General features: G+C 40.4%; 1 protein-coding gene across 2 annotated transcripts in view; it reads right to left on the reverse strand.

Annotated features, from left to right (window-relative positions):
- CTNNA2 (catenin alpha 2) overlaps positions 1–16,642 on the reverse strand; it is a 405,963-nt gene that overhangs the window by 162,071 nt on the left and 227,250 nt on the right. The gene's annotated exons all lie outside the window — the stretch shown is intronic.

The following is a 16,642-nucleotide window of genomic DNA, read 5'->3' on the forward strand; positions in this document are numbered from 1 at the left end:
CCTTCCTCCCCCCTCCAGCTTCTACAGTGGTATTCAGAATGGCAAAAAGGGAGTGTTTAATGAGGAAGCTCATTTCTAGTGCTATTATAATAATAATAGCAGTGATAATAATGAAATTAGGAGGAGACAAAAGATAAGAGCAAAGACTGGAGTAATGGCAACCAAATCAGGGTGTTACTGGATTCCTCTGCCTTTTCCTTTTGTAAAGATGGTTAACCTAAAGAGGCAGCACAGATGAAAAAGCAAGACTGAGGGTGGGTGGAGAAAGCAGTTTTAAAAACTGTGCAAGCAGGGATGAAACAGCTTCTGCAAAGGAGGGTACAACACTAAATAGCTCCATTCAGCAGGAGAGAGAAAAGGAAGGGATGAAGGGATGGGATGAAAGGGAAGATGAGAGCTGGTGAGAAGGCAAGGGGGGAACTGTGCACACATGGGAAATGAGATTTTTCTGTGCCTTCCCCTCCCACGTTCGGGCTGTGGCAAGGACAACAGCAGGGATTTAGGGAAGATGCCCAGCATCTCTCTCTCTCTCTCTCTCTCTCCTTGCCTTTCCCAAGAGTGCAGGGAGGGAGGCACAGTCGGACACGCTTCCCCAAACACACGTGCCCGCATCCCCGTCATTTCCACCTCCCTTTTCCCTGGGAGCACAATGTCCCCCTCATCCATCACACTGCCTGCTCAACTCCTGCACTGTGCCTCTGCCACCGATTTTTTGGCTGGATTTCTTAGCTATCCTAGTCACAGTTCACCACAGACTTGCTAGAAAAGAGGACTTTTCTACCCAAAATATCTTTTTTTTTTTTTAAGAAACCCTCATCCAGAGGGATGGGTGATCTTGAGCTACTGCGGATTCTCCTGCTAATTATATCTACACTCATAGTCAGCTTTCACATTCACAGCTCTAATGACAAACAGATCTGAGATATTTTTGCTGTGTTCAATTCACCATTATGCACCAAGGTTATACTTTTCCTTGACCTGCTCAACCCAGTCTAATATTAACAAATTGAGCATTTATGCGGATTCCTTTCCAAGCATGAAGTTGATTAGGAATTTAGGAAATGCTGGTGATTTAAAGATTAACCTTTCATATAATTACTGACATAAACCAGAGCTATTAGGGTATTAGAAACAACTATTCAGAGCATATTCTACATTAAAAAACAAATCACATTTAGAGCCATGCGAAAGACTTTCCATGCCAGACAATTTTTTTTTTAATTTTTTTTTTTTTTTTTTAAAACAGCAGAAGAAAAACCTGGTGAAAGGAAAGGAGTAAGCACAGCCTACCTCTAAAGTTATGGGGAGGAAAGCAAAGCTATAAAAATAATACAGAAACCAAGCAACAGTCTTCTGCTGGCAAGACACAGCTTGTAATTGGGTGGGTGGCTGTGAAGAGCTGAGATGAATGCTGCAGAGCACTGTAATTTTATTGCACCCTGTCTGCTCTAAAGTGAACATATTTGCAATGAAATCTGTATTTCCGTGAGAACAGGGCAATTGGGGGATTTTTTTGTTGATTTTTGGGGTTTTTTTAAAAGATGGCGTCACTTGTTGGCATTCAGGCACAATTCTTGAGGCTTTAAAGCAATTACTGTTCTTACTCGCCTTTGCTGGGGTGATAGCTGGGGGAGACAGTCAAAGGGAAGAGGAAAAGGAGTTTGAGCTCCAAGTCCCAGATTTGCATCACAAGAGAAGAAATTCAGTTGAAAATAAACACCATCTTTTCACCTTTTCCTCCATCTCTCCTCTTCCTAAAAATCCAAATATGCACATTGCTGATAAAAGTCAGGGATAGGTGGCAGTGGCTAAAGGATTAATACTATGCACATCTGTGCTTGGCAAATGGTACCTACTATTCTGCTAAGGCACTTTTATTTTAAATCATTTCCCTGCTCTCATGTTCTTCACATCCTCACCATACACAGCAACTACTGCCAGAAAGATGTCTTTCAACACGGGTGCTATGGGAACATGACCAATTCCCTTCAATTTCTGAGCTAACAAAGACTAAATCCACGATTTCAAAGGCAATAGGTAAGTAGAAAAAATCTACTTCATCAATGAATTATCACTTTTGGCACAGCAGATTTCTCTGACGGACGTGATTAGACACTGAGCCCAGTTATTCATTTATTACCAACTTTAATCTGGCCCTTTTTGCTGATGTGCCTTTCTTCAAAGAGCAAAACAGAGCACAACACCAGAGAGAGGGCTGAAAAATGTATTTTTGGTAAAATCTAAGATTTAAAAAGGTATGCATGGACACATCAAATTGATTTAAGGGCTGATCCAATGAAAAAAACACAATTTATGTATAGCAGATCTTCCTGCAGTAGCACACCTCTGTACCCTAGTGGTTACAGTCAGGTATGAGCAAGCATCCTTCTGAGAGCTGGGGCACTCAAACTGAAAACAGATTTCTGAATACCTTTCAAAATACATACTTTCCCTCTAATTTTTAACCCTTCTTACCCATTCTCACATTTTTCATTCTCAGAGCCTCGCAGGCAGGGTGAATTAAAAAACGAGGGGGAGGAGGAAGAGGAGAGCCCTGAAAATTCTAAAATAAGCTGCAAGAACAGTCCACAGCTATTGAATTCCTGAGGTTTTGAGTCTTTTCACAACTGCCAGCCCTTTGAAACACGTCTGCTATCAACCCTCTTTGCAGGATGAGAGGTAAAGTGAGCTCCCAGGAGGAAACCTGGATCTGGCTCTGTGGTCCAGTGCCTCCCTGACAGCCTGACTTGCTAGAGAGCTTGGTAAATATTAAAGAATATTAATAATAATGAGATAAACCATCAAGGGGATATTTTTTCCCCACCTTTTTTTTTTTCTTTTTTTTTTAAACTTGACTCCATAATAAAGCTTATCTTGACAGAAAATTTACTTCTCTGATCCACATTATTTCCCAACGCAATTTTTTCCACAGCAAACAGAAATTTGTGGCTGCCGCTCAAAGGTTTGCAATCCTCGTGCTAAAGAGGCTGCTGGATGTCAAATGTTTACCTTAATTCCATGTAAATGTCACTCCATATTGGACATTTTGTGTTTCTTTACCAGCGAATTCAGCTGCCTCCACCTTCACAAACCATCCCCTTGCACCATAACTCCCTTTCCAAACATCCCAGAACCCGCTGCTCCTGTCAGATCAAATTCCCAAACAACTGGATGCCATGAATTTATTATGTAATTGCTGTAGTCTAATAAATTGGATGTGCATCCCATGGCCTGAAAGATGAAGAAATCATGGAGACAGCGAACAAGCAGGAGGAATGCAGTTGACATTCTTTCTCTCTGGGGAAAATCCACAAATCAAAATCACTGCGTGGGACAGTGCTTGAGGAGAGCACAGAGCACCAGCTGAAAAATGGGGATTATATGGGATAGAGGAAATCACTGCTAAAAAACAGAGGGGGAAATTGTAAAGGGGACAGTGCCCATAACAGATTAATCAGAAAGAGATTTAGATGATGGCCAGCACAGCTGATTCTCACCAGGGGATAACAAAGCTCTGTGGTGATTTTGGATGACAAAATGTCATCTGAATATAAACCTACATCTGCAGTGGGAAACAGAAATCCACAAACTCTCAGGGAGCTGAACCCTGGGCTTATTCCTCTGTCCATCTTGGCTTTTTCATGATTGGCTTTTTGGTAGATTTTTAAAGATGTTTGGTTTTTTATTGCTGTCATGCACAGAACTGAGCCCATGTAGATTGTGCTTTTGCTTCATGGGGAATATGCCAAAAGTTGTTTTCTCAATGGGTGGCACTTCTAGACTGAAGAAAACCTTCTTATATTACTTTATGTATCTATTTCTCAGATTCTAGCAACAGGTGGAAATTACATTAAGTTATTCTAGCTGGAAGAATGAAGAACTTCCCAAAAAGTTATTTGGCTAGTTTTATGTGGTTACACTGAGTATCTTTCCTAATAAGAACAGTTAAAAACTCATTTTTCCCCCCTGGTTCTCTTTTCCCACCATGTAGGATACTCCAGCCCCAATCTGTCATTTTCCATTAGCACAGGAGTCAAGCTATGGCTATTAATGAAAACTGTTAATGAGGATTTGGTAAGTCCTGGAAAATCAAACTTGAAGCAAACAAGCTAAAATCTGTGTCAGATCTATTGTCTGTAGAAACTGGGAAATGAAGGACTGCATAAAGCACTAGGGAATTTAAAACAACAAATCATATTTGGACTTTTGAAGAGCTTTTGACAAGATATTCAGTTTCCCATATATAAGACAAGCTCCATTGTCATAGAAAACTAGGTAGGAGCTCAAAAATATCAAATTCCTTTTATTGATACAGGGAAAAAATGGAGCACAGTGTGGTCCCAGGGCCAGGACTGCTGAATCATCTCAGCTATCATCAGGAAATGGATGGCATTTTTCAAATGACAGATTATTTATATTGCAAAAAATAATAAAAATCGTGTGGATGTGCAAAGGGGCTTCCAAAGGCTGAAGCTTATATAAGCTTTGATGGATGAAATTCTGAATTGTCAAATACAAAGCAAAAGACAAGATATAAGGGAAACTGTTCATCTGTGCCTCGGTGATGTAAGTTGTAGGCAACAATTGGACAACTGGCTTCCAGGGTATTGCATTAAAATCTCTGCCCAGTGTGCAGAGAGGGGAAAAAAAAGAGGAAAAAAAGAAAAGTGAAATAACATCTCAAATGGAACAGCTCTCAAGAAATTAAATAGTGTGATATCAATCACTCTTACGGCTTCAGCTAGAAAATTCTGTTAAGGCTGTTAGAAAAGGATCTAAGCGCTAGATAAGGATAAACTGCCAGGTAAAAGGATAAACGATTTGGGAAAGTTTGCGAGGAGGGAGGGGAAGAAACAGGACCTACAAGTGCAGCAAGAGAGGAAAACGCGGATCCACCCCCCCTCTAGCGGCCAGTCAAACCTCTGGACAGCAGCTTTAAAACAAGCACACACCCATCGCTTTTTATTCCCCCTTCAATTTTATGTTTCTTCACCGTACATTATTATTTGCTATTCCTCATTAAACTGCCTGCTGCACTCCTGGGTTGTTTCTTGTCATTACTCAGTGCACAAGCTGTTGTGCAGATGGATTTATTTAATTTTTTTCCTACCTGCCTGTGAGAAGAGGATACAGAGCGTGACAGGGGCCACACACACACATACCCTGGCATCGGGAACAATCGTAAAATTAAAAAATAACATTTGGAAGTCACTGTAAAAAACATCACCCATGCAAAAAATAGGCATTAAAAACAAGGAACAGTTGTACAGAAATGGGAACGTGGAATTAATTTTGTACATACATCTCTGAAATGTTTTAGATTAAAGAAGATACTTTTTTAGGAACAGCATCTGGGACAGGCCATATCATGCCGTGGAAATGTTTTGTTTTTTTTTTAATTTCTTACTCATGGACCAGTCAATGAATTTCTGTGTTTCTGACCAACCTGCACACCTGGGGAAACTGAGGCTGGGTTAACCCTTCACATCCCCACATTCTGAACACACACAGGTTATTTTTGGTCACTCCTTTCTCCCTTTTCTGTAGGACACACACTACAACTGGAAGAATCCCCACTTTTACGATTTTTTTTCTGAATAATTCAGTGTATCAGGCCATTTTCTGCTGCTATTCTTTAACAGTCTAGACAATAATTCTAGCCTAGGACACTTTGTGGACTGAGGAGATGCTGAGCTGGGTGCCCTCAGAGGGGCTGAACCACTTTTGGGTTGAGGTAACACCAAACTCACTTTGTCAGAACCAGGTCTTTTGTTAAACTTGCACATTCTACCCTCAAAAAAAGAAAACAGAAGAACCCTGGAGCAGAAGTGAACATCCTTCAGCTGCATCTACTGCATCCTCAAGCTGATTCATTCCAGTGTCCCAGGCTGTGCTTGTGGGGCAGATGAGAAGTCACAAGGAGTTAAACTTGCCTCTTGTAAAAACCTTTCAATCACTTCAATTTTCTCAGTCCCTGCTTCAAATGCCACCCTTGCCAGTGATTTTTAAGATGCTGCAGGTAAATTCATGTATTTGATAGGGAGAAATAGTAACCCTTTCTGCAGGTGATTTGCTAAGAAATTGCCTAAGAATGTATTTTTAATTAAGGCTTGTAAGACACTATGCACCCTTATATGCCTTTTAATAATTAAAGCAGGGCTGCTGCCCTTCTATAAATTATTCTGAAATTACCTGTTGATTATCTAAGATGGTGCCTTGTTGTATCCTGTGGTGGCTCAGATAGAGTTCAGAGCACCCTTAATTTAATTTGAATAATTAATTTGTTCAACTGAAACTGAAGAATAAAATCACAAACAAGGCACATTTTGACTTCTCACATCATAAATTTAAAGAACAAACCCATATTCAATGTATCTTGATAATGTGAGCTTGTTAAAAATAGTCAGACAACAGATTATTCAAAAGATTTGTATAGAATGATGCAAGCAATTTGCTCTTCCATTACCAAATTAATTCATTATTGGCTGCAATCAGGGCAAATTTGACAGTCCATTTCTTACTGCTGCCTTTGTAGACAACTCTTTTATTCATATTATGCCCTCTGTCAAGAGAGATTAAAAAATGAGAACACAAGGGACTGCACAGATAATTAAAAAAAATTAACAAAATGCACTCGAGCACTGTGGGAATGGGGACAAGTATCAGGGAAAGTTTCCAGGGAATCCTAAAGAAAGCTGAATCTCATAGGGAAAGAAATCCAGGTGATCCACCCATGACATCTGTGCTTCCATGAATACTTACAGAGGATCCTGTGAATATTGCTGATGCAGAAAGGGATTACAAGTGAGACATTTGGAGTATTTGGCTGAGCACCTCACACTGGGTGGGGATGTTTTACCCATTGGGTTTTGCAATAATAAACTTATTTTTATACAAGAAATAAATATTTTCATCCATACAACTTCTCCATCTTACTCTGTCAAATAGTTGTTTTTCTTTTCTTTTCTTTTTTTAACCTATATTCCTCCTCACAGCTGACAAAAGGAAAACCCTGATTTTTTTACAAGGTCATGAGCTTCCAGACATCATTAAAAAAGGGGCTTCTTCAGAATGACAGCTGAGTGTAAGCTGGGATTTTCCCTGTGTCTCATTACTGGGGTAAATCAAGTGACAGGTTCCAGACTAATTTGTCACTTATTAATTAACAATAGCAAATTTGTTTTTTTATTCTAGATAATACATTTCATGGAGTACCAGAACCAGTTTTTAGTATTAAAGTTATCTCAAAGGCTTTACCACAATTAAAAAAAAACAGCAACAACAAAAAAAACTACAAAAAACCCAACAACAAAACCAGAAAACATTTAATCATAATTTTAATGACAGATCATTTTTCCTTTCTATAAAATGAAATCTTAAAAGCCATTTAATTAAACTGAACAATAACTGAATTACTTTAACCACTCTAAGAATTAAAGCTACAGATGCTCTCTCCCCAGACACTGAAATCTGGCATGCCAACGATTTGCCACAAGGAAGAAAACCTTAAGAGAGCAAACTATTCTGAGCAGGCTTTTTATATTCTTAAATAAGGACCCTCTTCAACAACTTCAATTATTTGCATTTTCAACAGCAATTTACCTTCCTGTAGCACTCAGAGTGGCAAGAAGGCATCAGGAGTGACTATGTTCCCTGAAAATCAGCAAAGAGTAAAAACTCCAAGCCAGGTCTGGGTTCTGTTTGAAATTCTCACTGCTTTTAGTGAAAGAAAAAATAAAAAAAAACAAACCCTAAATGTCCTGCTAACCACCTGCTTCAGCCCCCTGGTGAAACCACTCACAGCACCAAATCAGCCCTGCCCCAGCTGCAGCTTTACAATAGAAATCATGTTCACCTGGACACATAAAGATTGTTTGCAACCAGAAAATAGTTGGAACTATTTATTTTTATTTTTTAAATAGTGTTCCCATTTTCCCCCAGTTCAAGAGTTTTATCTAACCTATAGCTAACCTTGGATGAGTTTGTTTTCCCCTTCCAGGAGTTAAAAAGAGAAAGTTTCTGTACATGGTAAATATTATTTGCTAAGTGTCTTCTTTGTGTATTCTGTAATTCCAGAGGATTAAAGAAGGAATTTTGTCACTGAAAGAATAGGAAAATAGATTTGCAGATGTAGCAATCTTGTAAAACACTGAGCTCAGAAAAAAAAACATTTGCAATGCCACCAAGAAGGAAAAATCATTTCCCAAATTGTCCCAAGTCTCCTCCTACAGAGATTAAAAGGACAATGATGCACCTCCTACGTGACTCTTTTCAGCTGCTTGCAGGAACAGGCCAGCTCCCATTCCCTTCCCGTGATTAGGCTCAGGATTATTTCACGCCTGTCTCTTGGTTCCTATATTTGTCATGTAAAGCATTTTTTGCAAGGTGAACACGAGTTATTTTATTCAGATGTGTGAAAAAAAAAAAAAAAAAAGAAAGAACTGGTCCTTGCTGCATTAGTCAGGTTTCCATCACTACAAAGTAAAGCATCAATTGGGATGAAAACTCTAGAAATCACTTTTTTTTTTGATATATATTCTTGCCAACTACATAATTATGCCCCAAATGATTTTGTGCCAGGTGGTTTGGCTAACAGATGGAATGGTATATTTGTTCACTCTTCGTAAACCAAGCTCTTTTCAAAAGCTTGTGAGCCAAAAGTATCTAAATTATTGATTGGCAGTTATATATGCCTAATAAGTAATTAAACTAGCCAGAAATTGCAGTGACTCCTGTGGGCACGTAAAAAAATCATATAGAAAATATGTGATTGTGCCTTTCCAGTAACATTTTTAAATCATGGCAGATAAAAATATTGGTGTGAAATGATGCACTACAGACAAAAGAGCTTTGGTAGGAAGCTTCTTAGAAATGTCTAAAGCAGGACACTGCGAAACAGGGAGCCATGGGCAGAGAGAGGGACCTGGGAGAGCCTCAGCAAGTTCAGCAAGGCCAAGTGCAGGGTCCTGGCCCAGCATGAGACAATCCCAGGCACAGAGACAAGGCTGAGTGAAGAATGGAAGGAGAACAGCCCTGGGGAGAAGGATGTGAGGGCGATGGGGGATGAGAGCTGCCCCAGCACAGAGCCCCCACAGGCTGATCCCCCAGTGTGGGCAGCAGGGATGGGAGATTCTGCCCCTCTGCCCTGCTCAGGTGAGACCCCACCTGAAGAGCTGCCCCAGCCCTGGCATTCCCAACAGCAGAAGGATGTGGAACTGCTGGAATGAATCCAGAGGAAGCCACAATGATGCTTCAAGGGTTGGAGCCCCTCTCCTCTGCAGCCAGGCTGGGAGAGCTGGGGGTGCTCACCTGGAGAAGGCTCCAGGGAGAGCTCAGAGTTCCTTCCAGGGCCTAAAGGGGTTCCAGGAGAGCTGGAGAGGGACTGGGGACAAGGGATGGAGGGACAGAACAAGGGGGAATGGCTTCCCAAAGTGGGCAGGGTTAGATGTGATATTGGGAATAAATCCTTGAGGGTGGTGAGGCCCTGGCACAGGGTGCCCAGAGAAGCTGTGGCTGCCCCTGGATCCCTGGAAGTGTCCAAGGCCAGGATGGATGGGGCTTGGAGCGACCTGGGACAGTGAAAGGTGTCCCTGCCCACAGGCAGGGTTGGAATGAGATGAGCTTTAAGGTCCCTTCCAACCCAAACCATTCTGTGATTCCATTAAAGATAAAAATTGTTCCTTTTACGATTATTTTTCACAATCCCAAACACTATCAAAGGCTTACTAAACCAACTCGATCTTGTGAGCAGATCTAACAAATGCAGTCAGGTTCTCAAGATTCTCCTAGACAACAAATCCTCAATGTAACCACCACTGTGGAGAGAGAAATTAAACTGAGATCAAACCACGAGGTAACCACTGCTTTTCCATCCTGCATTGGGAGTTATGGAGCTCATTCATTTCCTGCCTGCACAACAAAGAAGGAAATCCAGAAAGCTTTGTAAAGAATGGAATGGCCAAGATTCCATTTCATCAGGATGTGTGTCAGTGATTGGGAATGTGCTCAACACACAGCGAAGGCACCCAGTGAATCCAGCCCAGCCGGAAGGTTCTGGACTTGGAGCACACGCGCAGATCAACAGTGCTGAGGAGGCACAGCAGGCATTTGATGAACAGCACATGTCAGCAGGCATTTTCAAGCTGGAAACAGCCTGGATTTTCTGTTCCTGTGCCATCAGCTGGGCTATAAAGGTACAAGAACTCTGTGACAGAGCCGACCCTGTCCCATTAAACATTCCCCTGAACATCTGCAAACATCACTGATTTCCCAGCCCATGTAACAATGATCCTCGTCATAATCCCACCGAGCTGAGGGTAACAACAGATCCATTTCCCACCCAACCCTCCCAAGGGAAAACAGTAATTAATTTAAAAAACCAAAAAATGAGAAAAGCTTTTTGTCATAGTATATTAATATCTGTACTTCTGTGATCACAGAGCTGTGCCAGAAACATTGATTTAATAGGCACTGCAAAGCAATTACCATGCAAATAATATTAGCCAGCAATTTATTATTTTTTTTAGTGAAGTCCTTGTTTTGGCTAGCAGACCAGAGTAACAGATTCCAATAAAACTGGGTAATAGAAAGAAATTGCAAGTGTCTAAATAACTGTGACACCAAACATATGAAGCAGCAGTTCTCAGCCTGGCCTATTGGTCTGCTTGTGATTTCAAATATGGACAACCTGGGGAGCCAACAAAGGAACAGCCTACACAGCAAAAAGAGAACACTGAAGCAACCAGAAGGAAAGATACTGAGGAAAACTCTCTTCATAGTGACATTGGCAAGGAGGACAAAGGAGAATAATGTAGAGGGTTTTAAGCTACTTAGAAAACATCATTCCTGCATCAAATCCTTCCTTTCCCCCTGGTTTTCTTCATAGGACACATATTTCTTTGAGTAAGTCTATCTTCTTTTAAGGAATATATGCTCATCTATTTATAGCACAGGATTGGAGACTTGCTTAGATTAACTGAAATGTTAAGCTTCATGTTCAGCTTCAGAAGTTGCCCATTGATCCTCCTGCCTTGGGTTGATCAGAGCAATAGGATTTTACCTAAATCACTTTTGTGTTCTTCCTGTGACTACCAGAAAATGAACTAAGTGGCTTAGCTCACACCAGAGTGCTGTGACATTCACAAAATTAAGGAAACTGCACACTGCAAGACCTAAAATATTTAACTCCCATACAAAAGAGCTACTGACAGCTGTGTACTTCAAGACATAATAACTTGGCTAACAATTAAATAATGCCTCCTAGGAAATCTGGGACAGGAAAACATGTCACAGTCAGGTCTGTCATCCCTGGAAAGACCTTTGAAGATCATCATACATGCACGCACTTTCTGAGCAAGGCCAGCAGAATCCAGAAAGGTCACTGGAAAGCTGGTAAAAAATGCCAATAGCGAAATAGATGAACAATTTTTACCAAAAAAACTTTCAGACTATTTGAGACAGGAAAAACCTCATCATATTTTCAGCACTCAGTTCAGCACAGGACTGAATCAAGAAGGAAGGGAAGGGTAATGGGAAGCTCCTGTGCTGTGTAAAGCAGGTTTATCTACAAACTCAGGCTGTTACTGAATCCATCTTAATGTAAGTGCAAACATAAATGTATCATAAAGCATATGCCACCTTTGAAATAAATACCAGTCTCTTAATGTCTTTATATCTCTAATAATCTTAATGATCTTAATTAGCATTAATCTCTCAATTATTCTAATCTTATCTTACAAGGATACCTATGCTGGCATGATAACTGAATTAATACTTCATCATTTTACAGTCAAAATCTGCCTCATTTCCTCAACAGTTCTTCAGGCAGAATGGCAGCTGACATGACAAAATCAGGCAGGAACACATTTGGCATTTGCCACAAACCTATATCAAGATACACAGTCTTGACTCTGTAGCTCTGCCAAGGAGTAGGAGGATTCACAGGCAAGGATCCCAGTTTTAGACACCAGAGTTTTAGATACAGTAGAGGTGGTTAATAAAGCACCAACTCTCTACACCTGAATTCAGTGCTCAGTGTCAGAGCTTGAATGGATTTTCACCAAGTGGTGGCTCACAGTGCTGGGCTGATTCTGTCACTGCTGTTTCAGATGTGACACTTTTTGGCAGAGCACAAACCCAGGGTCACTGAGGAGAAGGTGCCACTGGCATTACTGTTCCCATCCAAAGTGAACAGTAGGATGTCTCCCAATCCAAACATGGATCAAGTGCTGTTTTTTTCTCATGGAATGGAGGTTGGCTTAGAACTGCTGTGGCAATAAAGTCTAAAAACACAAAATCTGTAGGTGAGTTGATTTCACCCCTCACCACAAGAGCCCTGGAGGAAGCCAAGCTAATTGAGCATAAATTGCAATCTTCCCATTCTGTGTAGGCTTTCACAGCCAAAAGGTTATTTCCAGGCCTTATCCTAGGTTTGGAATTTGGTAGCTGAGCTCAGTTAATTTCCAAGTCTGAGTTTATCACAGGAATCTAAACGACTGACAATGACACCAGGATCACAGAGAAACCAGAACCTCTTTGGTTATGGTGCTCTTCCCTTTGCCTCACTCCACAGATGGGAGCTCAGCGTGGCTGATGCTGATTAAACTGGAGCACGTCTGGAGAGATCTGGAGACAGATTTATTTTTTTTTTTCCTTCAGACACATCACTCCATCAAGGGCTTGGCTAAATCTCACACCAATCTCTAATTCTCAGCTATCAATGCAGCGCTCCTAAATAACCTTATTGTCTTCTTTCACTGTCAGGGGCTACCTTGGTTTATTAGACAGCTAATAAAACACAAACACTGGTGATTAGACAATTTCCTTAGAACTCTGTGAAAGAGGTTAGAGATTTGAAACATATCAATGCCATCAGAGAAGGAAAAAAAAAGCTTTACTTCTGCCATGGTAACTAAGAGACGTGATTCTCAGATCACAGTCTGGTTCATCCAGAAGGTTTCTACTCCTCTAGTGATGTTACAGCCTTCATTTTTCTGGAAGTTTCTGCTAAATTTGTGTATTCAGCTGGCTGACTTCAGATTTTTTAAAGGCAAGTGAAGATTCTCCAGAATTATGCTGCCAAGGGAGTATCAGCTCCCCCCAGATATTGGGGGATTCTTGGGAGTGTGAAGCCAGGGCTCTGGACACATTTCCTTGCATGGATAGGAAATGAGTGGTCTCACATTTAAAGTCAAGAAGGAACAGTCTTGAGCCACACAAGGACAGACCCCACCAGAGAGGACAGCAGCCTGCTGAATGTGACTTTGAACAGCTACTTCCAGAAGCAGCCATAATTTTGGCAGTAAATTCCACTAAAATAACTGAAATCACCTCCAGCAAGGTCCTTTATCTCTGATTGATTGTGCAATAAAAGTTTCCCCAGCAAGGCTCACCAATTGTTGCGTTCCAAATTCACACCCCACTTCAGAGAAATTTCTTCAAGTAGGGAAGTAATGTCTTCTGAAAATAGAGATTTGCCTACTGTCAGAAAAAAGAACTCCTTGTAATAAGGTACTACCACCAGCATATCAAATGGCTGAATTAGAGCTAATTGAATCCTTTCAATCTAGGCTGGTGTCACCAGCCCAAAGAACTGCATCAGATGATATTTATGGGATAAGAAACCCTATTCCAGACAAAAGTGGCTCTGAAAAATGACACAAGATTTTCAGGTCTTTTGTAAGGGAAACTGTTCAATCGTCTTCTATGCAGAGTAAGATAAGAAGCAATCAGCTCAATTTGCAACAAAAGAGATTTGGATTCCATGTTAGAAAGCACTTGCTAACCATAAATATAGTTCAGCACAAAAAACCAAGGAAGTTCTGCTGGTGCCCAGAATTTTGGCATTTCAATTCTTTATTGCAACTGAACTGAATTAAGACTATTCTAAATAACTGACTATATTATATGACTTTTTAGGAACTGGAACATTTTGTATTCTACTTTGAAAAAATTAAGACAATCTTCACTTATGTCAACTCATAATATTTTCTTAATTTAAAGAAGCCTACACACACAAATATTTGAGTGAAATATATACGTGCATGCATGTGTATTCACAAGTTTCTGACTGCACACAAACTGACACATAATTAAATCATTAAATTGGATTAAGGGAATTGTCAGGGAACATCTAACCTAGACATGAATGCTGGTGTGTACAAATCCCTCAGCTGGGATTCTGAGGTGTGAAATTCCTGAGTGACCACCAGCCCCCAAGCAGGTCTGTGGGCAGCTGTAGTGAGAACCTCACAGCAAGGTTTGATAGAAAAGTTGGTGTCACTCAGAGGGGCAGAAACTCACACTTTTCCTTGGAAGTGCATCCATATATTGTCATTAATTCACTCTGGATAGACTGAACACTACTGGTCTTCAAGGTAATGGAAATTCCTGTTGATTGACAGCACAGGCAGACCATTGCTTAGTGATTGTGAAAATAAAGTGTAATTGGAGACTGAAGCAAGGACATGCTGTCAGCTTTATTCTATTTCCTTGTTTTATATGTAACATAAAGGTAGGACAGAGCTGTAAATCCCAGGGTTTATTTTATTAAGCTCCTAGTTTATAAATTGGACTATTTTTGATACCTGCTTTTTTCAGTTGCTTTTATTTCAAGAATTTTTGTTATTTCAGTTTAAAGAAAGAAGATTGCCAGAAGAAGGAATGGGCATCACTAACTCAGATTGTTCATATTCAGAGCAGGACTAAAATTTTAACAATTCCAAATGGGTTTGACGACAGGGATATGGAACAGCTTAATTCAGCAATGTCTTTATATATTCATTTTCTAAAATATTGCATACAAGTGTATTAAACATTGTTATTCAGAAGCTAAAATGACAGCAAAAATAATGGAAAGCATTTTAAGAGTCTATTTAGCTTACTTGCCTGCAAAAAGTCAAAATCAATTGTATCATTCTTGACAAATGTGGCTATTATCCGCACCCGCCACTGATAAGGATTTTGCAGCATCCTCAGGCAAAATCCTTCTGTGCTGTATTCTCATTACTCCTATTACACTGTCCTTAATTCTAATGGAAACATTTCCTGCTGCAGTGTTATTCCAGAATTATTTCTCCCATCCAGTAGGAAAATGAAACCTGTTTATTCCATTCCAGTTTGCAGGAGCAGTTTTTTTTTGTTGTTCAGGACCTGGAGGAAAAATGGGTGCAATTTTCACTTCTCCAGACAAAACACAAGTTCACTCAATCTCCTCTCATAGATTTTTTTTTTTCCCTGGGTCTTTGATCATTATTTTTACGTTCTTTTTCAGTCAGACTTTATCTTTCTTGAAGTCTGTACACCGAATTGACACAGTGTTTAGCAGTGCTCTTACCAGTGTGCTGGAGTGATATATTCTGCTTAGAATAGCTTGGAATATCTGGTGGCCCAGGAACAGGTAATGGTGCACTGTAACTCACTGACATCCCTTCCTAAAGAATCACTGAAAGCTTGATTTGGTATCCTTTTTTTATAAAATGCATATTTTGATAGGTAAAGATATAAGGGAAGAAGATGAAGGTGAGATATTTAGGATGACAAGAGGACTGGAACATCTCTGCTATGAGGACAGGGGTGCTCACCTGGGGAAGAGAAGCTCCAGGGAGAGCCCAGAGCCCCTTCCAGGGTCTGAAGGGGCTCCAGGAGAGCTGGAGAGGGACTGGGGACAAGGGATGGAGGGACAGGACACAGGGAATGGCTTCCCACTGCCAGAGGGTGGGTTTATTTGGTATATTAGAGAATCCTTTCTTGTGAAGCTGCTGAGGCCCTGGCACAGGGTGCCCAGAGAAGCTGTGGCTGCCCCTGGATCCCTGGAAGTGTCCAAGGCCAGGTTGGATGGGACTTGGAGCCACCTGGGACAGTGGAAGATGTCCCTGCCCATGGCAGGAATGAGATGAGCTTTTTTCCAACTCAAACCATTCTGTGATTTTATGATTTTGCTTTCTTATGAATAAATACTGAAGCTCTGCATATCCACACTTACTAGTAATTAAAAAAATATTTTTTTTTTCTCACTGTAGTCTGTATTTTGTTTAATATCTCAGTTGCATTCATAAAATTCAGTTCTGGCAATACTGTGTATACATGAAACCACATTCTTTTAAGGATCCACTTTTCTTTGAGTGAAACAGCTCATTCATCTAAACTGATCACACATAAATACATTTGCACAAGCAGAGCTGTTAATTTATATGCCTACTTCAGCCAGGCACTTAACCAGAAATATCCTCACCCAGAAATACACTTTACAGTGACCTCAACTGGGAATAAGCCATCCAATATAAAATAATAAGTCCTTCCTCTCACAACCTGCAGTCTGGAAATGCACCATATTGGAAAACACTTTTGGAAATTATTTGAAGACAATTTTGTTTCAGAAAATAATTTACTCATCAGAACCATTCTATACTGGGCAGGACACTACTAAACAATGCTATTTTATAAATATATTGAGGGTTGGGTTTTTTTTTTCATATGAAGTGGTTTCATTTTCTTCTCCCTCCCAGGGAATGGGAATGTCAGCTCTCCTGACAGCACTGCAGTGCTTCCTCTGGATGTGCCCCAAGTAAGCTGACACTTGAGAGACATCACAGAGGTGAGAGGAACTACATTAATTTTTATGAAAAGCCAAAGCTGACTTCAG

Source organism: Parus major, chromosome 4 (assembly GCF_001522545.3).
Source record: "Parus major isolate Abel chromosome 4, Parus_major1.1, whole genome shotgun sequence".
Taxonomy (NCBI): Eukaryota; Metazoa; Chordata; class Aves; order Passeriformes; family Paridae; genus Parus; species Parus major.